The sequence below is a fragment of the Castor canadensis genome, chromosome X (genome assembly GCF_047511655.1).
Source record: "Castor canadensis chromosome X, mCasCan1.hap1v2, whole genome shotgun sequence".
NCBI classification, from domain to species: Eukaryota; Metazoa; Chordata; class Mammalia; order Rodentia; family Castoridae; genus Castor; species Castor canadensis.
Genome location: NC_133405.1, coordinates 141,442,090 through 141,466,474, shown reverse-complemented (window position 1 = coordinate 141,466,474; position 24,385 = coordinate 141,442,090). Strand labels below are relative to the sequence as shown.

Below are 24,385 nucleotides of genomic sequence, written 5' to 3'. Positions count from 1 at the left end.
GATATTTTTCTGCATTCCACCAGCAGAACTGACAAACAGAAGAGCTTGCCCAGCCACAATAAGCTACAAGAAACACAGTCCATGGGTGCTTAAGGTATGAATTCCTAGTCAACATCTCCACAGGATGAGGACTACATTCCCTAGATCAAATATACTTAGGTCCTAAGCCATACTGCAAAGTCACGGGATCCCAACTTGGTTTGAATTGACAATGATGGTCTTGGATGTAGGGTACAAACTCACACTTCAAGGGCAGCAGTAATCACAATCTTAGTAACCATAACAGATAGTCTAATTAGAATTTCTTGGCAAGACTATAATAAATATTTGTTCAATGAGCAGGTGACAAATGACCACAAGATAAGAACTAAGGATGCATGAACAAATAATGATGCCATTGGCTAGTTTCCTAAATAACAGGCAAGTATGATGACCTAACAAATCACAAACAAAAAAGCTATCATAAAGCTAGAGAACTACAAGAAAATAAAGAAAAAGAAGTCAGAAAATTATGAAAAATTTAATAGCTTGAAATAATTTAAAGATCCTACAGCAGAACAAAATGAAAAAAAAAATGCAAAAGCGAACATCAACAGCAGACTTGATCAAGCAGTAAAAAGAAGAAAATGATTAGCAGATAGGCTACTTAAAATTATATAGCAAAAGGAGAAACACATAGAATAGGAACAACAGCACATCAAAAGAGCTAATGGTTGGCCCATTATAATTCAAAGGAAAGAAAGACAAAGAGGTAGTAAGTTTATTCAATGAAAAAATAGTAGAAAAGGATCCAAACCTAAAGAAAGATGTTAAATACCCATGTACAAATAGGTCAAATGTCTCAATCAAACTCAAAGCAAGAACGTCAACCACAAACATATTTCAAACTGAAGAGATGGTCATGAAAGCAGCAAAGGAAAATTTATTTTACAAAAAAGAAAAATTAAACTAAATAAGATCAGCAGTCTAGGTATTAACCTTAGCATATTAAAAAAAGGAAACCAATATATCCAACCCACACAAATAATAAAAATTAGAAACCAACTAAATAAAAATAGGAAAACACTTAAGAAAATCAGCAAAACTAAATGGTGGTTCTTTGAAAACATCAATGAAACCTAGTCAAAAGAATAAAATAAAAGATAGCAAAAAAACTATTACTAATATCAAGAAATGGAAGAAGGCCAGCATTACTGGTTCATGAATATTAAAAGGATCTATATCCAACATTTGGTAAATTAGATGAAAGGGCACAATTATTTGAAAGCTATAATCTGCCAAAATTGAATGCAACAGATAACTACAGATATTCTATAGGATATTCTAACAGCAGAATTCTCAAAAGAAGTATAAACTGCCAATAATTACATGAAAAAAGTATTTTTAATTAAATAAACACAAACAAACTGAATTCCATCTCATCCCAATCAGAATAACTATCAATAAGAAATCAAACAACAACAAGGGGTACAGTGACTTTCACCTGTAATCCTAGCTATTTAGGAGGCAAAGATCAGAATGAAAGTTAAAGAGACCCAGTTTCAATCCATAAAAAGTTGGCATGATGGCACATGCTTGTCATTCCAGCTACACTGGAGTCATAAATAAGAGGAATACTACCTGGGCAGAAACACAAGATCCTATTAAAAAAAAAAAAAAACAAAAAACAGAAAAATCGCTGGAAATGTGACTGCATAATAATAGTAATAATAATATAAATTTAAAATGCTGGAGAGGATGCAGGAAAAAGGAATGATTATATACATTGTTGGTGGGAATGTAAATTAGTGTAGCCACTATGGAAGTCAATGTGGAAGTTTCTTAAAATCCTAAAAACAGAACTACTATATGATCCTGCTATAGCACTTCTTGGCACCTACCCAAAGGAATCAAAGTTAGCATACTAGAGATACATGCACTCCTATGTTTCTTACAGCACAATTCACAATAGCCAAGTTATGAAATCACTGTAGGTGCCCAACAATTGATGAGTGTACAGCGAAAATATTGTGTATATATATATATATATATATATATATATATATAAAATGAAGTATTTTTAGCCATAAAGAATAACATTTGCAGAAAAATGGATGGAAATGAAGATCATCATGTTAAGTAAAATAAGCCAGATGCAGACAAATGTTGCACATATTCTCTCACAGGTAGATCTAGACCCAAATCAGACAGACAGGAAGACAGAATCAAAGTGCAACAGGGGGCTGTTTGATGAGATGACTAGCAAAGGGAGTCATTGCCCCACACACACACTAAAATGACCATTTATAACTCTTGACATAGTACTGATTTTTAAAAGGAACATTTGCAGATACTACTTAACTTACAATGGGATTACAACCTACTAAATTCAACAAATTTAGAAATACATTTAATATACTTAGCCTACCAAACATCAAGCTTAGCATAGCCTAACATTGCCAAATGGTCCAGTGAGTTGACAACACCTACATTGGCCTAAAGTTAGTCTAAGACATCTAATGCAAGGCCTATTTTATATTAAAAATGTTATAAAGTTGTTTAATTTATTGTACACTACTGAAAGTGAAAAACAGGAGGATTGCATGGGTAAAGGAAATATAGATGGACATTTTGTAGGCATAATGGGATGGAAAAACACAAAACAGAATCTAAAATGCTAGCAATATAATATATGGTAAAATATCAGTTGTTTAAACTCAGGATGACAAAGTCTTAGGAGCTGCAAACCAAAACCACTGCTAGTACTATCTGCTGCTCTCCAGTACCGCAAGAGACTAGAATCATATATTACAATATATTTCAGTCCGCAGAAGGACTGAAAGTCAAAGTTTAAGGTACAGTTTCCATTGAATGAATATAGCTTCCACATCATCATGAAATTGAAGGTTGGAAGCTGGACCATCACAAATTGGTGAATGTCTGTATTTTAAAATTTAGTTGTGACTGTGTATCATGTGGTTCACACCTATAACTATAAGTACTCAGAAGGCTGAAATCAGGAGGATCAAGGTTAGATGTTAGCCCAGGAAAATAGTTCATGAGAACTCTATCTCCAAAATAACCGGAACAAAATGAACTAGAGTTGTAACTCAACTGTGAGAGAAGCAGCTGAAGTCCCAAGTACAAATCCAGTCTCACCAAAAATAAATAAACAAACATCTGTTTATAGTAGTTGTGTTGTAGTTGTAGTTGTGTTGCCTTAATTAGCAACTGAACTTCAGGAAAACATATGACTATGATTTTTTTTTCTTTTCTCTTGATTTCAACACTAACAAAATTTATATGTACACTAATCTTATACTTGATAAGCATTTCATGAGTACATGAAATGATAAGTATATTCATGAGTACAGAATTGAGTTACAATGTAGTAATAATCCTGTATCACTTACAATTCTCATATTGCTACAAATTATTTCAATGTAATTCCTAAAGATAAAACCATTCCTTAAATATTTATTTCTTCTCCTTCCCAAAATATACATGAGCCAAATAAAGTATTGTATAAAAAGTCAACAAAACAACTAGTCTTTCTTTTACCTGAGCTGAGTTAGAAAGTTGTTTTCTCCGTGACTCTCCTGTGATGCTGGTCAGGTTTGTGCAGTTATGAGGTAGAGTAAGTGGGTTTTGCTGCAGGTAAGGCACATTTCCATTACTTCCACTTCCTCTTATATAATTTCCTACCAAAATAGTGTCTGTATTCCCTAGAGTTTTTGATGTGTCGAAAGGAACATAGCCTGCAGGAAAAGCTCCGCTGGACAAAGGCTTTTCAAGACAAGAAGGGCGAACTCCAGGCTGAGAGATGTTAGGTGCTCTTGTCAGAGCTGCATGTGATTGCTGGCTAGAGATAGAGTTTGTAGGCAGTGATGAGGCAGATATTGGCTCATTAGACATTCCAGTAGTTTGTACCTGAGCAACTCCTGTTTGTCTTATCTTCAAAAACAAAAAGAAAACCTGCTTGTGTGATTTTGAACCTGTGTAATTGATACATCTGTAATTTTATTACAACATTTCATATCTCTAGGCTAAAAAATATACACTTTTTTAAAAACATTCAAAACATGTTAATTTTTAGAAGTGATGCCTGCAAGAAAAAGAAATGCTTTCCTATAGTTAGCAAAACCCACTGAAGATTATGTATTATGACTCAAAAAATCTTAGGCCTTTCAGATCATAAAATAGAAAATTTCAGATTTCCATTTTTTCATCTATATGAAACCCTTCAAACAAAACAACAATTGAAACACTTCTACCTCAATTTGAGATACTTGGCTAATGAAAATATGCAGAACATCATTATCACATTATATAAATAAAATGTCAAGTGCCTGTTCTAAACTAATTTATGATTATATTTTCCTTTAAAAAATTTCTTCCTTCTATGTATTTAAGGCTCAGATATATGTTTCATTGAACATACAGACACTAAAAGTGAGTACTACATTCTCTAAAATGACCTTTTCTGCAAGAAAAAGTCAATATGTCAATACATTTTTTAAAAGACTAAAAATGTTATACATACTTGTTGCTGCATTAAGACAAACTGACTTTCCAACTGGTCCAGCATCAGTCTTTGTGTTGGATTTAAATTATCTTTATTTGCACGCAGATGTTCCAAGTGCTACAAGAAGGAAAATGTAATCTAAAAATGAAGATATTACAAGCCTACTTCTCAAAGAAAAGACTACAAACTCACAACCACCATGTGAGAGAAAATAATAATTCCTATCCAATAGTAGTCAATCCCTAAATGAACGTCTTTAGAAGTCTAAGATAGTTAACAAAAGTTAAACATTCATCTGAAGAAAGTGTGTTTTAACAGAAATGTGCTATGGGAAATAAAACTTCAGAAAGAAAGCTATTTAACACTTCTTTGTGCTTTAAAACAGCTTAAAAGGGGAGGAAGAGGAGGGCATGGTTAATGATTAGAAATGACCTAAATGCCCAACAAGAGAGATTTGGTTAAATGAAGGGTTGCTCTATAGAACCATAAATGTAACATTATTCAGCTATGAAAGAAAAAAGAAGCAATACATGACATGAAAATAACCCCCACAGTACATTTTTGACAGTACTCAGAGCCTTCTACTTGCTCATCAAGTACTCTGTCCCTTGAGCCATTCCTCCCCTCCCCCAGCACCAACAGACATTTTGGGAGAGGCAGTATAGAAGGTTGAACTGAGGGGCATGTAAGCAGATGTTCTGTCACTTGAGCCAGTCCTTTTGGTTTGGTTGTTTTTGAGAGAGGGTCTTGCTTTATTCCTAGATGAGACTGGACCATGAACCTCTTATTTAAGTATCCCCCTTGGCTGGAATGACAAGTGTATCACTGTATCCAACCACTGATCATCCCAAACTTTCATCCAAACTTTCTGCCTTGGCTAGACTGGAACTTCAATCCTCCCTTATCTCTGTTTCTTGAGTAGCTAGTATTGTGAGTTTGAGCCACAGTACCCAGTACAAGATACAGTTTAAGGGAGAAGAAAAAAACAACAGGATCTTGAAATATATAGGTATGTATACACATAAAAAATTCTACATACATTTCTACTTTTAAAAAAATATCTGAAATAGACATATTTGCTTATACTTGCAAAATCTGCATCCCTTAAAGAGAATATTAACATTTCCTATTGCTGGTCAGAGGAAGCAACCAATAGGAACTTTCACTCTGTATATTCTTATCCATCTAATATTTCCACTTTCTCCCTCAACCAATCAAATGGATTGGGATTCCTATTACTTTAAAAACATGGACTCATTTTATCTATATATATATTAACTTAACTGGCTTCCATTCGACTTTAAGATTTAATACCTTATTACTTCTGCTTAGAAATTAAGTAATGTACATCAAAGGATACTCCATACCTGTAATTTCTGTGGTGTCCAACACTGTGAATAAACTTGTTGCTGCACTGGATAATGTGAAACAGTTTGGCCACTAGCCCAGTTATCAGAACCATTCTGAGAAAAATGTATTTTTTTAAATTAGGAATACTTGTTTAGATATGGAATCCTAACAGCTATTCTGGTGATATAAAGTGACTAGGAATTGGAATATTTACACAAAAATAGGACTTATGATTTTAAATCCTATTAAAAAACGTGTATCAATTGGCAAACCTATAAAGTTAGGAAAAAAGGGCAATAACTAAGTAATGTCTCAAAGATCTAAAGCAGCTGTCTACTATATCCAACATTTAATGTATTTCAATGTCAGCAGAGAGAGATGGTTAAAACTTTACTGTAAAAGCAGTAAAAATGAATGATGTGATTAATAAACATAAACTTATCCCTACAATCTTGAATCTAGATTGATTCAAAGATTATGTATTTAAAGATTATGGGGAAAAAATACTGCTTCACTTTCTGATGTCCACAAGCTTAAAATATACAATAAGCATAATTTTGGAAGAACTGGGATCTGATTTTTAGGGACTTTTCAGTATCTAGTTTGTGCAATTATGTGTGTATGTAAAGTGTATATTTTCTATGTGTGCACATGCATGGGCACAAGTACACTATACTTTTAGCGGATTTGGTAGTGGTATTCTCTTAGCAAAGTGGCAGGCCTTCTACTTAGCTAGAAGAAAGTAAGCAGGCCTTGTATCTGGTGAGAAGTAATCATATATAGTGAAAAGGATTGCTGTGAAATTGTTGTCTGCTTAAGGTCTAACACAGGTTTAGTATTTGGATCATAAGCTTTAAACCCCTAAGGATCATAGAAGTAAAAGAAAAATATGGTTCTCTACATTTCAAGTTCATTCCTTTAGATTAAAAAACATCATAAGCTGTGACATTTTCAAGCTGTGTGGACATCACTGGTGACAAAGAGTGAAAATCAAAATCAACTAATTACCAATGGAGAAATGGGTAGGTGCTTCAGAAAAATTTGAAATTCAGTAAACTACTACCCAGAAGTGGCTTAAGAAATCCCTTTCAAATAATGGAAGATGCAAAGGTTTTAAACTTGTGCCCCAAGTTTCTTTCCATGTTGGAGGGAGTTTATTTTAATCTAAAACCCCTCTATAATTAAGTTAAAAGAATTTTTATTTTAAATTAAAAGAATTTCTACATGTTAAGGAAGCCAACCCTGCATTTAGTAAAATTAATTTGACTACTACAGATTTGAAAAAACCCTTAAAGCTGGGCACCTATAGAAGATAACCCAACTTCTCACCTGCTGTGCTGTGTTCATGGCACCCTGCCTGGAGGTAAGCTCTGCGGGAATTGGTAGGCTCCATGCCTCCTCAATACTAGGAAGTAATTTAGTTTTATTCTGTAGACTACCTTGTGGAAGGTTACACAACTGAGCCTAGGAAAAATTATGTAAAAAGCAAATTTAACACAAGCCTATTTGAGTAAGAGAAAGTCCATTAAATCTTCCTCAATGTTAAAGGTATTTAATTTTTACAGACATATAATTCTAAATTTGGGGTTTTAGATAGAAGCTAAATATAAAGAAGGCAACTAGAAGATAATCAGGAGAATCAGAACAAAACTGTGCTCTGATTTTCAGAATTCTCATATATACTTCTCATGAAATTTCAGAGTGAAAAGGCAGTGTTTGTGTTCTTTCCTATAGAACTTAAAAGTGTATCTAGCACACTGAAAAAGTTCATGCATATTAATGTAGAACACAAAAATTAATATGCATCAACAAAATACATGTCCAAAAGAAACTATTTTAAATACCAAAATTTCTTACTTAAGATGAAAAGTAAAATAAAATTTAAAAAATATTATAAAGGATGGAAACAGCTAATATCAACATACAAACTGATACCTTTCTCCTGCCACTTGTTCTAAGGAAAATTTGTATCTTTTACAAGATGCTATTTAAAATTTTTACCTGTAAGAACTTAATTCTTGCTGCAAGTGCAGAAGTATTACTACAACTTTTGCTTCTAGTTGCATTTAAGTAGCATTTAATGGCATCCCGAGGTTGATTGCAGGACTCATATAGTGTGCCTAAGTCCATCCAGGCTGCTGCATGTCCATGGTCCAATTGTACAGCACAAATATAGACCTGCAAAGCATCCATAGGCTGATTTTGCTGTTGATAGAGCACACTAGAAAGAAAATTAACAAGTTGTTAAAAATTACCTGATTAGTTTCACAAAATTACTACACAATATGCCTTTCAAAGATTCTGTGCATCAGTTAAAACACTATTACTTTTATATGTGTAGCCTTACCCTATTGAACACCATGTATCTGCACTTGCTTCTGATTTATCAATAGATTGCCTGTAAGATATAAAGGCATCCTGAACTTTCCCAATACTTGAATAACACCTAAAAAGGAAAAATATATAATAAGTAGAATTCCATTAACTTAAAAATTAACTTATTTGCCAAAATGATGGGAGTGGAGGTAAACAAACCACTATATATATGTGATATTTTATATTTAGAACAATTATTCTTGGTTAATTGTGTTATTTGTTGGAAAAAGAAAACTAATCTTTATTTTCTTTAAAAACTTCATATTATCAGGAAATTCTGCCTCAATGCTAGGAGAAATAAGCAGTAGTTCCTAAGAAATATATATTTCTATTTCTATATTTATAGAAATGTTCCATTTCTGTAAAGTGAAAATAGAAACCAAATGGAGTCATTCCTGTCATGTTCCAGGAAACAGAGTTAGAAAAATAAAAAAGCATGGGCCAGAAAAAAGAATGGGCCAAGAAAAAAAAAGGAAAAGAGTTAACAGAAATCTGCTCCAGGGACAATTTCACAGAACCACTTCAACAGAACAGCCTGTCCTGTCTTTAAGACAATTTTTAACTTAGCATTTAACTCCTGGCACAACTCCCCACTATGACTTTGAGACTAACTTTGCATAGTAACAGCTTCAACTTGATAATCAGAGCTTGCCAGTTCCTTCAAACACCAAAAACACCACTATGTTTTCTTTTATAACTACTTGTATAGATTTGTCAGTCCTAATAAAACATAGTCTTCCTTTGTTCTTCTAGACATACCAAAGGCCAACCCAGTCAGTGCGTATGTGTCCCTGATTGCAAACCTAGTTTTTGCTTGCCCAAAAACTCTTGTATTGGAGATTCATCTATGTTAAGATTTGACACTGACAAGCTCAAGCACAGGTGTCTGACTTCAACCATTAAACACTTCTTCTCTAATACAACTTGTCTAGAATCATCAATAGTCAAATGTAATCTAACCCACATAGGGTAAAACTAAGCTCTGTCCCTTTTTGTGACAGTAACATAACCTTTATGTAGTAACATAATCTTAGGAAGAACACTTTATTTCTCTGGATTATTTCTTACATCTATAAAATGAGAAAGTGAATCAAATTTCTCTCTGATCTTATATAAATCTAAGATTATATAGTTCTGTGACTCTAAGAGATTGTTGAGTCAATAGCTAGTACTAGAATAAATGTATTAAGCACCCCTATTTCACTTTGAATTATATCCTAATCAAGCTACTTCAATATTCGACACAGTACTAAAAACAAACATAATAAAAGTCACAGAAGTAATACTGTCATCAATCCCAATAATTCTTAGTAAACACTTGAGGTCCTCATGCAGAGCTCCTTTAGTAACATTTAAAATATAATTTTCCCAAGCTTGATTATTTTTTCCAGCATGAAAAGGTTAAAAACAATATATTAGAAGGCTGTGGTAAGAGTAAAAAAAAAAGTAAAATCAAAATTCCAACAAGAGATTAAAAATATTTAATAGTGAAAATGAAAACCCTGACCCCCAAAACAGGTTAACATTTTCTATTTGAGAAGTGAAGAAAGTGGGAATTTTTGTACAAAAAGTTTAAAAATAAAACACATTCTCAAATGCTCACATAATTATGACTGATTTTGTAATTTAACTTTTAAAATTATATCTCACTACATAGCCTGTGACTATCTGCAACAACTTTGTACCATCAAAAAAAAAAAAAAAAAAAAAAAAAGAAAAAAAAAAGCCCACAATACTAAAATCTTACCCTTGGCTCAAAAGAAATCTTAGTATAAGCACTTAATACCAGATGCCAATGTCTACCTCTTTTAGATTCTTTTATGGTCACATTCATTATGCTAAAGTTACAGTAGTAATGGTACTAGCTCTAAACCCAAAGTCAGCTTGGTTACAGCATTTATTCTACTAGTAACTTAGTCAACTTACTCAATGCACTTTTTTGTGCAAAAAAGATACAAAGACTAAGGCTGCTATTGAAATTTAGTGGAAGATAAAGTCTGAGTGTTCTGCATTATTAAGTGATGCTAATTAGACTACTTCAAAAGCATGGAGATGTTAATAATAATAAAATGTTTTTAAATAATTCACCTAATATTAGTTTCCCTTTCACAAGTATGGTTTACTTAATATAAAAAAAAAAAAAAGTGACACACTGTCCAAAAACTAACACTACTTTTAAAAACTAGTGATTGAGAAGATCCAACATGATAGTTAGGGTAGAGGATCTGAAATCCTAAACTCCATGACTCTAGAAACCACCTTGAGATGCTGGATCTACACTTGGGTAATTCTGATTTCTTCTACCCAAAATAATAACCCACGAACACATTAGGTACATATAAAATTCAAGGAATGACCCTTAAAACAGCTTTTAACTGTACCCAACAGGGTGGAACAGTCAGTCCTGCCCTGGGAAAAAGCCCCTGGATGTTTCTTTCTTTCTTCTTTCTCAAAAAACAGAAGATAGAGCATCAATCAGAAGCAAACTCTGCAAAATCCTGGACCCCTAAAGCATGAAAAGCCTCCCATGCCACAGAAACTAAAACAAAATATGACCACCAAACACCACTACAAAAATTCTACAAAGAATGCTGCACACAGAAAATGAAAGCAAACAAAAAAATAGAGGACAGAAAGCATCAAACCACAGGAGAAGAAAAGACATGTAATCAGAGAGTAGCATTGACAAATAACTAAATGGCAGAAATCACCACACATCTATCATTATTAATGTCAATGGACTTAACTCCCCCATTAAAAGACACCGTTTGGCAAACTGGTTTAAAAAGGAAGATCCAACAATCTGTGTTTACAAGAGACCCACCTTATTGACAAAAATAAATACTGGCTTAGGATAAAAAGCTAGAAGAAGATTTATCAAGCTAAAGACCCCTGGAAAACAGTCAGGGGAAGCAATACTTACATCAGAAAAAGTAGACATCAAATGGTCAAATGAGATAAAGGACAGTTCATACTAACAAAAGGGGCAATACACATCAAAAGAAAATAACAATTATCAACCTATATGTACCCAATACAGTGCACCCAATTTCATCACACATACACTAAGGACTTAAAAGCACATAAAGACTCTAATACAGTGGCAGTGGGAGACTTTAATACCCCCCATCACCAACAGATATGTCATCCAAACAAAAAATCAACAAAGAAATTCTAGACCTAAAAAATACTATAGATCAAATGGACCTAACTGATGTCCTACAGAATATTTCATCCAACTTCCACACAATATACATTCTTCTCAGCAGCCCATGGAACTTTCTCCAAAACTGATCATATCTTAGGCTACAAAGCAAGCCTCAGCAAATATAAGAAAATAGAAAGTACATGCATTCTATCTGATCACAATGCATTAAACTAGAACTCAACATCAAACACAACAGCAGAAAATATGCAAACAACTGGAAGCTGAACAACACATTGCTCAATGATCACTGGGTCATTGATGAAATAAAAGAGGAAGTTAAAAAGTTCTCGGAAGTCAATGAAAATGAAAACACAACCTACCAGAACCTATGGGACACAGCAAAGGTAGTCCTAAGAGGAAAGTTTATAGCCATGAGTGCATATATTAAAAGTACAGAAAAATCTCAAATAAATGCCTAATGCTACATCTCAAACTCCTAAAAAGAAACAAGAACAAGCAAAACCCAAAACAAGCAAGAGAGAAATAATAAAAATAAGGGCCGAATGAAATAAAAACAATACAAAGAACCAAACCAAACAACATTATAACATTTTTCACAGATGATAGAAACCAGGTAAAATACAAATGAATTTTCTGTTAAATAGATATATATATATATATAAATTGCTATGACTCAAGGAAACACAATTTAATCACAAATTTTAAATGTATTAACACTGGGTGCTAGTGGCTCACACCTATAATCCTAGCTACTCGGAGGCAGAGATCAGGAGGATTGCGCTTTGAAGCCAGCCCAGGCAAATAATTCACAAGATCCTATCTGGAAAACCCTTCACAAAAATGGGGCTGGTGGAGTGGCTCAGGGTGAAGGTCCTGAGTTCAAGCCTCAGCACCACAAATAAATAAATAAATAAATAAATAAATAAAATGCATTAGTCATTATCACCTAATAGAACTTTAAAACTGTTTAAAACTCTTTAAAAACTAACAGTAATTCAAATCAGATTATGACAATGTAAAAACAAATAAGCAAAATAAAAATGTCTTCATAAGAGAAAACAAATTTAGAGCTATATAATTTTATCTCCAAGGAATCTTCACTATATTTAAGATAAAAATGAAACAGACCAGACTACAAATATAAGCTAAGCTTTTATACTCCAAGGAATCCAAGTATATTCAGTCTCACCTTCCAAGGAAATACCAAGATTGGCCAGAATTAGGATCTGCCTCCAATGACTTTTGAAGATACTGAATAGCATAGCTTTCCTTGGGGACTTTGTTTCCTACTAGATCCATGTTATAATGCATCCAACCTGTAATAAAAAAAAGGAATTACAAGCATTTACCCACAATTCAACTAATCTTTTAGTGTAAAATATACCATGAAGGAAGACAGATGTTCAATAAATTAATTTAAAATACCCTTTCAGTAATTTATTCTTTTATTTGGAATCATAATTTCTTAAAACTGACCACTGGCAAATCTAGCCTTAAGAAAGCCTATTTGAACCATAAAAAAAAATCATAAAATCTATTATGAAATTTTAAAGAGCAGAGAGAATATATTTAAATGATTTGGGGTATTGGATTAACACAGACTTATAAACCATAAATCTGGCTTTACTAAATATAATTTTGAAAAAAACCCAAGTTGTTCTTGGATGATACAGCCAATCTATTAATCCCATGTTTAAATTCAAATAAAAATAAAACCTTATGTAATCAAATATAATTAATTTAAATTAAACTTTGGCATTACTGACCTGTTACTTGCATGAACATCTTAAATATAACAGCATTTGATGGATCAACAAAACAACAAAAACAAATCTCAAAGCTGATGGTAGACCTCAGTGAAAAGTAGGCTCAATGTGCTGTAAGAGTGCCACCAAATATATCAGAAATATTTTGCTTAATAATTAAACTTATAACTACTACATAGACAATTGAAACATTACGAGGGGCACTGTATGCTAATCATCAATTCAAACAGAAAAAAAAGTTTCAATTGTGACTCAATTCAAGTGTGTAAAATTTCCTTTGCAAAAATGTTACCTAAGCAAAACTGATTTGTTGATCTTGAAATTATAAACCACTGACATTATGAAAGCATTTGTATTACCACAAGATTGACCAAAACTTGGAAAGTATTTGCTCAGACCAAATACAAACACTGAAGAAAAATCAAACAAATAAACCAAAATCCAAAGATTAAATTTGGACAAGTCTTCACTAATTTAATTACTGGAAATAAACCTTAATAACTCCTAACTGATAATTAAATATTATTTCATGTTATTTTAAAAATTAATTCCTTCATCTTCAGGATGAGAATGTATATAACAGACTTCTTGGAGAAAATAAAGAATGAGATATTCTATAATTTTTGGTGATCTGTTCCCATTAATCATATTATCAAGAAAACTATAAAAGCTAGCTTAGTACTTTTTTTTTTCTTTTTTTTGGTAAGACTGGGATTTTGAATCAAACTGTGGTTTCTATGGGACCTTGAGTTTTTAACTCAGGGCTACTGCTTAGGCCACACTTTCAATTCATTTTCTTCTCATTATTTTGGAGATAGGGGTGTCTCAAACTATTTTGACCAGGCTAGATTCAAGCCTCGATCCTTCTGTTATAAGTGTCTCAGATAGCTAGCTAGTATTACAGGTGGGAGCCACTAGCATCTTGCTAAGCTCAGTACATACTAAGCTGTGTGAATCATCTTAACTCTAGGTCATAAAGGACTAAGCATATTGAAATTGTCAAGACCTCTCCACCCCTGGTTTAAGATTAGAATGTAATATAGAAGTTTTAAAAGAATTAGCTCTATTGAAGCATGGTGAGTGATGATGAGATAGAGGAGGCTGGATAGCAGGTATACATATCCCAAGTCTGGACAAAAGAAGGAAAAGGACTATATTTATAAAAGAAATTTTTATAATTAAAGCATCCTATGAAATTTAGTCAGAAAATAGTATGTCACACTGAATAGTAAAACAGACTTTAAATAGGAATGAACCTTTAATCAGAAGGGTAAAATTGCTTCCTAATATGAAAAGAAAACCTTATCAAATCATAATAAAAATGCATAATAATGCATAATAAAGAGTAAGTTTTTATGTACCTAATTGCTGCAATACAGTTGCTTTTACTTGTACAGGAAGGTTTTCTGTCTGTAAAAGCTGCTCATAGGCTTCTTTTGCAGAATGATACTTCCTCTAAGGAACACAGGGAAAAGAGAATATTTAGGAAAAAAAAAAAAACTGATAAGATTTTTAAGGAAAATCCTTGATTTTTAACAATGCAATAATAGCCACAACTTAATTAACTTTTTAGGTAACAAAGGAGAATAAAAACAAAGACAATATAGATCATTAAATAGACCCACTGAAGACTAATTCTAGGACCCTCATGCATGTCAGAATCTGCACGTGGCTAAAATCCCTTATATGGAATGATGGTGTAGTATTTGCATATAAACTACATGTATACTCCCCTATACTTTAAATCATCTCTTGGCTTTTCTGGTTTTTTGGGTTTTTTATGACCTGAAAATGCATTACTAGCCTAGAAATACTTGACAAGAAGGATCAAGAACAAGAACAAATATAGTCAAATTTTGAATTTATATTTTAAAATATATGCATTTAGACAATATGGTCTAGGAAATATATTCACAAAATCTTAGAAATATGAGTGATTTTAAAGACAAACACATTTCTCATTAATACGATGTAAGTGAATCCATTTGTCTACAAATCTCCCTAAAGAAGTACTAATAAAACTAAAATCTATTATTCTTTCAATCACAAAGACAGTTATTCCAACTGCCAAAGGGAAGAGAAGAAAAGGCAAGAAGGAAGAAGAAAAGGGAAGAAAGAAGGAAAGATGAGGAGGGGGAGGAGAAAAGAAAGCAACCTAGATGGTACTTTATACAATTCACAAAATTAATTTAAATGGGATCATATACAAAAATTTAAAATGAAGAACTATAAAAAGTCTTAAATAATTACATACGAAAAAATCTAGAAGGCTGGTGGAGCAGCTCAAGTGGTAAAGCACCTGCCTAGCAAGTATGAAGACCTGAGTTCAAACCCCAAAATTCAGAAAGAAAGCAGAAAGAGAAGAAAGAGGGGAGGAAGGAAAGGAAAGGAGGGGGAAGAAAGGGAAGGAGAGAGAGGGCAGGAAGAGGGAAGGAAAAAAGAAAGGGGAAGGATAGGAAGGGGAAAGGAAGGAGGGAAGGGGAAAGGAAAGAAGGGAGGAGGAGAAAATCTAGATAACCCCAAATTCTCTCATGTAAAACATGTAAAACCAAAAGACGATTTACTGACAGTATTGGGCTGGAAGGTGAGGCTCAAGCACCTGCCTAGCACATGAAACAAAGATTTCAAATGCCAGTATCACCAAAAAACAAAAGATACAAAAGATACAAAAGAGGGGGGAGAGAGAGAGAGAGAGAGAGAGAGAGAGAGAGAGAGAGAGAGAGAAACCACACACTGCCATACATATTTGTGAGCAACATCAGATGACTACTATCTAAAATTTATGAGAAAAAACTCAAGGTTGAACAATGAGAACAAAACCTGGATTTAAAATTTCAAGGTCTTAACAGAAACTGTCCCAAAGAAGATATGCAATGAGCATAGGAACAGATTTACCTCTGGATATGCACTAGGGAGTAGCAAAGTAAAATAAGATATCATTACCTACCCATCAGAACAGACAAAATTCAGAACACAGATCCTTTTATTGTTAGTGGGAATGAAAAATGGCACAAAGTCACTTTGGAAGACAGTTTAGGATTTTCTTACAAAACTAAACATACTTTTAACATGTGATCCAGCAATCATGCTTCTTAGTAGTTACCCAAAGGAGCTGAAAATATTATGTCCACATTAAAAACCTAAACATAGGTATTCATATTCTTTATTCTTCAGTACCAAAACATAAAAACCACTATGATGTCCTTCATCAGAAGAACGAATGAATACAATGTGCAACACTTCAGTGAAATACTGTTCAGCTCAAACAATAGAATCAAACCACAGAAAAAATTTATGAGATAGGAAAGAAATTTATATGTATGTTACTACAACAAGGAAGCTGATCTGAAAAGCCTGCATATTCTGATTTAACTTCTATGACAGTCTGTAAAAGACAAAACTATGGAAATAGTGAAAATACAGTGATTAACAGAAATTAGAGAGAGGCACAGACAGAATACAGATTTTTAGGACACGAAAACTACTTGATATTCCATTATATTGGTGTTTCACTCATTATACATTTTTCCAAACTCAAGAGTGAACCCCATTTTAAAATATAGACCCTGAGTGATGGTGATGTATTAATATAGTTTATCAACTGTAATAAATGCACCACTGTAGGGTCAGGCATAGGACATATATCAGAAATCCCAGCTAATAGGAGGTAGCAATGGAATAATCTTGGTAAGAACAACTCAGGCAAAATATCAGTGAGACCCTATGCCAAAAACAAGTTGCAGGTGCCAGTGCTCAACTGTCATATTAAGTACACAAAAGGCAGAGTTTAGGAGGATTACAGTCTGATACTAGCTCAGGGCAAACCCTATCTGAAAAATAAAGCAAAAAAGAGGTGGGAGTGGCCCAAAAGGTAAAGCACAAATCTAGCAACCACAAGGCCTTGAGAACCTTACACTAGTACACCTTATTTTTTTTTAATTAAAAAGGAATATACCACTCTGGTAACTGATACTGATATAGGTTATAAAAATATATAGAAGGGATGTGTGTATATTGGAAATCTTTGTACCTTCTTCAGTTTTGCTATGAACCTAAAATTCCTTTAAAAAGTATAGCTTATTGAAACTTATAAATAAGCTGAAAATAAATTATTTTGGTGGAAGCACAAACAATGTACTTACTAGAAGACTTTCTAGTAATTGTCTTATGTGCACCTAAAAAACAAAGACTAAACATGGAAAAAGAACCAAAGTAAATTGGAAAGGGTATGTAAAAAAACAAAATCAATAAAGAAATAAAAATTACAAAAAAATAAAAAGAGCTTAAAATTATAATGAATGAACATTCACTGTATTCATGTGTGAAATACCACAGTGAAACCCATTTGAAGAATGAATATACACTTAATAAAATGAAAGACACTAAAGCAAAACAGGTCCTGTTTGGGGGCTGATATTAGAAGAAGAAGAATGAATGGAGAGGGTAAAAAAGGAAGAATATGGTTGAAACATTTTCTATACTTGTATAAAGATAGAACAATAAAAATACTGAAATTGTTTTAAGAGGGAAGGCAGGAGGAAAAATTTCATATGTCAACACATATGGAATTGTCAAAATGAAACATACCTATAAAAGTAATATATGCCAATAAAATTTTTTAAAAAGATTTAAGCAGGCAGATGAATTTAAAAAGTTGAAAATAAGTCAAATCAATCAAAGCAGCTGAATTTTCATATAAAGAAAGAAAATTTTAAACTTGAAATCTGGAAAAGATTGTTTATACACTTATATGTGAGTGCACACACAAACGAAAATCCGTTCAAATTAGAATTCTAAATATGAGGCTGGGGGATAGCTGTACTAGGAAACATGAGGCTGCGAGTTCAAATCCCACTACTGCCAAAAAAGAGGAAAAAAGAATTCTAGATTGTAAAACTATCCTTCAAGAATGAGGGACAAATTTTAAATCTCAAGATAACCAAAATATACCTGGCATATAAGAAAAAAAATATAGGGTTCTTCAGGTTCAAATGAAAGGATGCTGAAGAAAAACTCAAAAGTCTCCAAAAAATTATGTAATTTGATAAAGTTAATTAATTATGCAGGCACATTTTAAAAAATCAATTAATATTTTATCTATATGTACTTCATATTTGCTAAAAAATAATTATCAATATGTTAAGAAACTAAACCTAGCAAGTGTGAAGCTGAGTTTTAAAAAAGAAAATACTCTCGATGCAAAAACAGGAGGATCACAGTCTATGGCCAGATCAGATGAAAGTAAGTGAGACCCTATTTCATAAACGTGGTTGTGATGGCACAGGCCTGTGGTCCTAGCAACTCATGAGGTAGAAATAGGATCACATGTAGAAGGCAGCCTGGCCAATTAGTGTCATATCCTATCTGAAAACATACAAAAAGCAAAGGGTTAGGGGTATGGTTCAAGTATTAAGAGTGCTTGCAAAGCAAGCATGAGGCTCTGACTTCAATCCCAGAACAAAACCAAAAAGTTAACAGACACAGAATATATAAAGTAAATTTATGACAATAACAACATAAGAATCACTCTATAGAAAAAAAATTTTCCACTGAAAAACTCATGCACTTCAGCAAGTTTGCGTCAATTCAAACAATTACTATAGATTTAGGCAAAACATCCTAAACCATTCATACAACCATTCATACAATAAACAGAAAAGAACAGGGACAGAATAAACATAATACACTAAAAAAAAAAAAAAAAAAAAAAAAAAGCACTAAATACAAACCCTGTACTGGTGGCTCAAGTCTGTAATTCTAGCTGCTTAGAGACTGAGATTTGGAGGATTGCAATTCAAGACCAGCATAACATGGAAGTATGCAGGACTCCCATCTCAACCAATAGCTGGATGCACTGGTTTCCTCCTATTAACCAAAGGTTTAGGGGATGCAGAGATCAGGAGGATCATAGTTACAGGCCTGCCTAGGCAAAAAAAAATTTCCAAGACCCCATCTCAACAGAAAAAAGCTGTTCATGATGGTGCATACTTGTCATCCCAGCTACAGAGGAAGCAAAAAATAAGAGAATTATGGTCCAAGTTGGCCTGGGCAAAAAATGAGATTCTCACATCCAGAATAATCAGAGAAAAAAGGGCTGGAAGCATGGCTCAAGTGGTAGAATGCCTGCCTCACAAGCATGGATTTCTGAATTCAAAATCAAGTACCACCAAAATTTGACAAAAAAAAAGATTAAAAATGAAAAGTAAATAAAATTAAAAGGTTGTGCTTAAAATTTAAAAAAAGCTTGAAAGCTTTCACTCCAAAAAATAAATAATAAACACAAAAGAAAAAAATTATAGAGAAATAAGACACCAAAAAACTGAAACATAAGAAAACATATGATAAAAGATGTCCTTCATTATTATTTTAAATATGAATGCATCAAAGTATTCACAAGCAGAATTGGCAGAGTATATTAAAAATAAGTTCAAATTTCGGCAATGTTATGTGACACAAGATGAACACTCAAGGACCTGCTTCTATACACTTACAATGAACAATTCTAAAAAGAAGTTAAGAACAATCTCATTTACAATAATACTCAAATGAATAAAACATCTAGGATTAGACTAAAATACAAAACACTAGACTGAAGAACTTAACATTGTTGGGATAACAGTACTTCCCAAAGTGACCCACATATTCAATGCAATCCCAAGTCATATTTTGCAGAGGTGGAAAAAACTATTCCCAAATTAATACGGATTTTCTAGGCAGGTAGAAAATCTTGAAAACTGGTGAACAAAATTAAGGCACAATTTCACACCTAATACAAGCTACAGGAACTGAAACAGTGGTACTTGTATAGAAAAACTCTGTCAGTAACTGAAAAAAAAAATGGTGGTATTCAACTGAGATTGTAATGATTTTATAAAGAATCAGTTAAAAAAAACTGAATTCTTAATACAGTCTTCTAATCCATATAAAGGTTTATCTTTCTACTTATATCTTTGCATGTTTTCATCAGTATATTTTGGCAGAAACATATAGGCATCCTATGTACTTTTTTAATTTTTATAAAAAAAATTGCTTTTCTGGGTTGCTGAAGTAAATTCTTTTTCAATTTCAAATTCCAAATATTACTTACAAAAAATGATATATACAAAAGTCAGTGTTTTCTTCTATTTAATTCCAAGTATGCATTGCTCAGAAAATGAAAAGCATTTGTGACTTGCTTGCATATTGATCTTTTATTCTTTGACCCCACTACCACTATGAATACTTACAGTCAGGATTGTTTCCTTTGGTTTTATAGATTCTTCAGCATTATTATTATTATTTGTGTGACAGGGAGCAGGGAGTGGGGTGCAAACTCAGGACTCCACATTTGCAGCACAGGCACTCTATCCTTGAGCCACACCTTCCAACATTCCGCTCTGGGTATCTTGAAGGTAGAGTCTCTCATGAATTGGGCTGGCCTTGAATCACAATTCTCTCAATGTCAGCCTCCCAAGTAGCTACGAGTACAAGCATGAGCCACAAAGTGCTCAGGATTCTTCAGCAATATTACAATTATGTCGGCTGAGAATAAAATATTTCATTTGTTTCCAATCTATATGCATATTTTTCTTTCTTACCTTATAGCACTATCTAAGATTACAGTGTTTTGTAGTATATGGGATCAATGCTTCCAGGAGCATTAAGTAAAGATATTTCTCTCATTGGTCACAAACTTATGAAACTTTCAGGATTAAGTATGATGATTACTATAAATTTTAACATATAAGCTAAAAAATCCCTTTTATGCTTGGTTTTGAGATTAACTTTTTAAAAATCAATGTTGAACTTCAAGAAATGTTATTTGCATATGTTCATCAGATGACAATTTTCTAAACTGCAAAATTGGCAGGACAGTGATACCTCACACCTGTAATCCTTGCTACTTGGAAGCTGAGATCGGAAGGATTGTGGTTCAAGACCAATCTAAGCAAACAGTTCTCAAGACCCCACTCTAAAGACATTTAAAAAAGGTAGCATATCCCATACTGTGAAATATTATTTGTCAAAAAAAAGAAACACAGCAGTGATATATACTATAGCATGAACATATCTTGAAAACTTTATACTAAAAAAAGACACCACATAAAACAGCTATGTGCTGAAAACTAATTCAAACAATTGTATTCCTCTCATCGTTAGCTATTCTTCTGATGTTGTTTCCCAGCAAGTACATAGCCCTGATTTCAAATCCCAGTACCATCAAAAAAAAAAAAACCACTAACCAACATCTCACTTAACATTTTGTTTTTCAACTTTTCATATACTTTGAGGCATTTCTGTAAATTTCTACTTCTGCAATTTTAGTTAAGGCTACTATTAATTCGGAAAGATGACTAATGCATGTGGTAGCAGTATCTCTAGAAAAAACAAAACAGAAACATCTCCTTTGGATAAATGAATGAACATCTCACCCTATAAATAAATACATAAAAACATAAGTATATTCACACATTAATATATATAAATAGTCTTTATTTTTTTATTAAAGTAAATATTAAATAAAAGTTACTATTTTTATCAAATAATCTTAGTTTATTACTTTCAATAGGATAAGCAAACCATCTTAATAGGCTGAGAGCAGGGGACCTGCAGAGTATCACTGACCTTGTATATTTCAAATTTCAAGCAACCACTTTGAAAAGTTTTTCAAAGAAGTATAATTTCTGCAAAACAGAGAAATATGGTGTCATACGCAATACACCCCAGTAAAACAAAAAGGTTAAAGGAGCAGAAGACAAAAATAGGGACTCAAGACAAGGTTACCAAGCCAACAAAACACAGTAACAAATAAGGTAGAAATTAATCCACGTGTATCACTTCATATCACTTTAAGTGTCCGTGCTCAAAATATGCTGCCGGAGTGACTCAACTGGTAGAGCACCTTGAGTTCAAACCCCAGTACTCCCAACAACAAAAGCAAAGCAAAAAGTCAAAGATTTTCTGGCTAGAAAACAGACTGCACTCTGCATGGTCTACACAAAGGACTTTACATACACTTCATATGTGCAGATCAACGATAAAACAATGGAAAAAGCTCACCGTGCTAACACACTGACACAAGCTGAAGAAAGGCAGGGTAGCTCTATTAATTTCACACTGAGGAGATTTCAAGCAAAGCAAAATTGTAAAAGTTATAGAGGGGGGGCATTGTATAAAAGCAATTATCCAAGTACTTCTAAGAATTCTGACATTGCTGTGCCACACAACAGAGTTTGAGGCAACCATGAAGCAAAACTGGTAGAAATGCAAGAAGAAATAGATGAAGCTGCTATTACAGGTGGCTACTTCAATATCTCTTTTTATCAGAAATGAATAGCTCCAGCAGACAGAAAATTAGGGTTGAACACACCACCACCATCAACCAACTGCATATAATTAACACTGGTAAATTACTTCATTCAACACCAGTCCAGTACATACTCTTTCAAGCACACATGCAACATTCACCAAGAAAGACCACTTCTGGGCCATAAAACATTCATTAGTAAATTTAAAGCAACAGATATTATGAACATCCACACTCACACCACAGAAAGATTAAACCAGAAATCACTAACTGAAACCTTAAAAGGCTCAAACTATGTAAAGACTGAACAAAACACTTGTGAATAGTACATAAATCAAAGAAGAAATGTCAAGAGAAAATAAATATTTTGATCAAAATAAAACCTAATTTATCAAAATTTGTAGGAAGTGGTGCTTACAGGGAAATTTATAGCATCAAGTACATATATTAAATATGAAACTATTTAAACCAACAACCTAAGATTCTAACCTTAGAAACACTTCTAAAGGAGTAAATCAAGTCCTAATAAATGTCAATCAGGACACAAGTCAAACTAATTTAAAAAAAAAAATCAGTACAGAAAGTCAGTAAAACAAAAACCCAGTTATTTGAAAAGATGGGGCTGATTAATACTAGAAATGAAAGATGCCACTACAGAGATCCCATGGCCATTAAAAAGATAGGAAGTAGCTGGGCATAGTGGCTCATGCATGTAATCTTGACTACTTCTGAGGCAGAGATGAAGAGGATCATGATTTTGAGGACACCTCAGGCCAAAAAAAAAGTGTTAATGGAACCATCATCTCAGTCAGTAAGCCAGGTATTGTTAAGAGGTTAAGGTTGGTAGATACGACGCAACTATCTGCTCTTTTCACTCCAAGAAGGAGACAAGTCAAGGTAATTAAGGAGAGACTATATTCTGGAGAGAGGAAGCGCTTCGGAACAAAGCACACAGGGTTGTAAGGTGAAGACTGGCAGGTTTTGAAGGTGAAGGTTTGGCACGGATCCACCCCCCGACCCCCAACCCCTTAGAAATGCCCCCCTTTCGTGGTTAACACTTCAGTTCTTGTGGACCCCTGTGTCTGCATCCTGCAAAGTGGAAAAGGGGAGTAGCCGGCTCAAACTAGTTCTGAAGGCATGTGCCGCTCGCTGTAGCCCACCTGGCACCCTTCCTAACCTTTTAAGTGTTTTTCCCTACTTACGACTGCACGAATATTATTTGCCTCTCATGTATATACACTTAAGAGTGAATTACGGGGAGGGGCATGCGCAGTCAGAAATCAGTGCTACAGCATCTGGCTGTCAATCAAATCTGCTAATCACCCTAACACCACCCACAGAACCGCCCAGGTTTCTCCCACCAGCCTGGCGCAAACCACATAAAAGCCAAGTAAGATCCCACAGGACCATACTCTCCGGCTGTGCAGGTCCAGACGACCATTTGTCTCCTGCAGGAGTTACTTTCACGTTCAGCCCTCCTTTGCCCCACACTCCCTTTTTCCTCCAATCAATCCGAATTCCAGTCAAGAGCCTGACGCCACCCCCAGATTGCCGGTAACAAAAGTAACAAAAATCACATGCATCAGAGAAAATCTCCATAATGTCCAAAGTCCAACTCAAAGTCAGAGGATCATGTTCCAGGCCCTGTTAAGTACAAAGTGACCCTATCACAAATTAACCAAAGCATATATATTTAGAATTATATCTTCTTGCTGTATTGTTCCCTTTATTAGTATGTAGTTACCTTCTTTATCTCTTCTGACTGATTTTTACGTAAATTTTTTTTGCCTAATGTGAGAATAGCTACTTCTGCTTGCTTTCAATTTCCTCTTGCCTGGTATATCTTTTTCCAATCTTTCTACTTTTAGTTTATGTGTCTTTGGTTGTGAGGTATGTTTCTTGCAGATAACAAATTGTTGGAATGTTACATAAAA

At 33.6% G+C, this 24,385-nt stretch overlaps 1 pseudogene; it reads right to left on the bottom strand.

Moving 5' to 3' along the window:
- Nucleotides 1-24,385, bottom strand: part of LOC109680035 (histone demethylase UTY-like) — a 56,689-nt pseudogene that overhangs the window by 28,498 nt on the left and 3,806 nt on the right.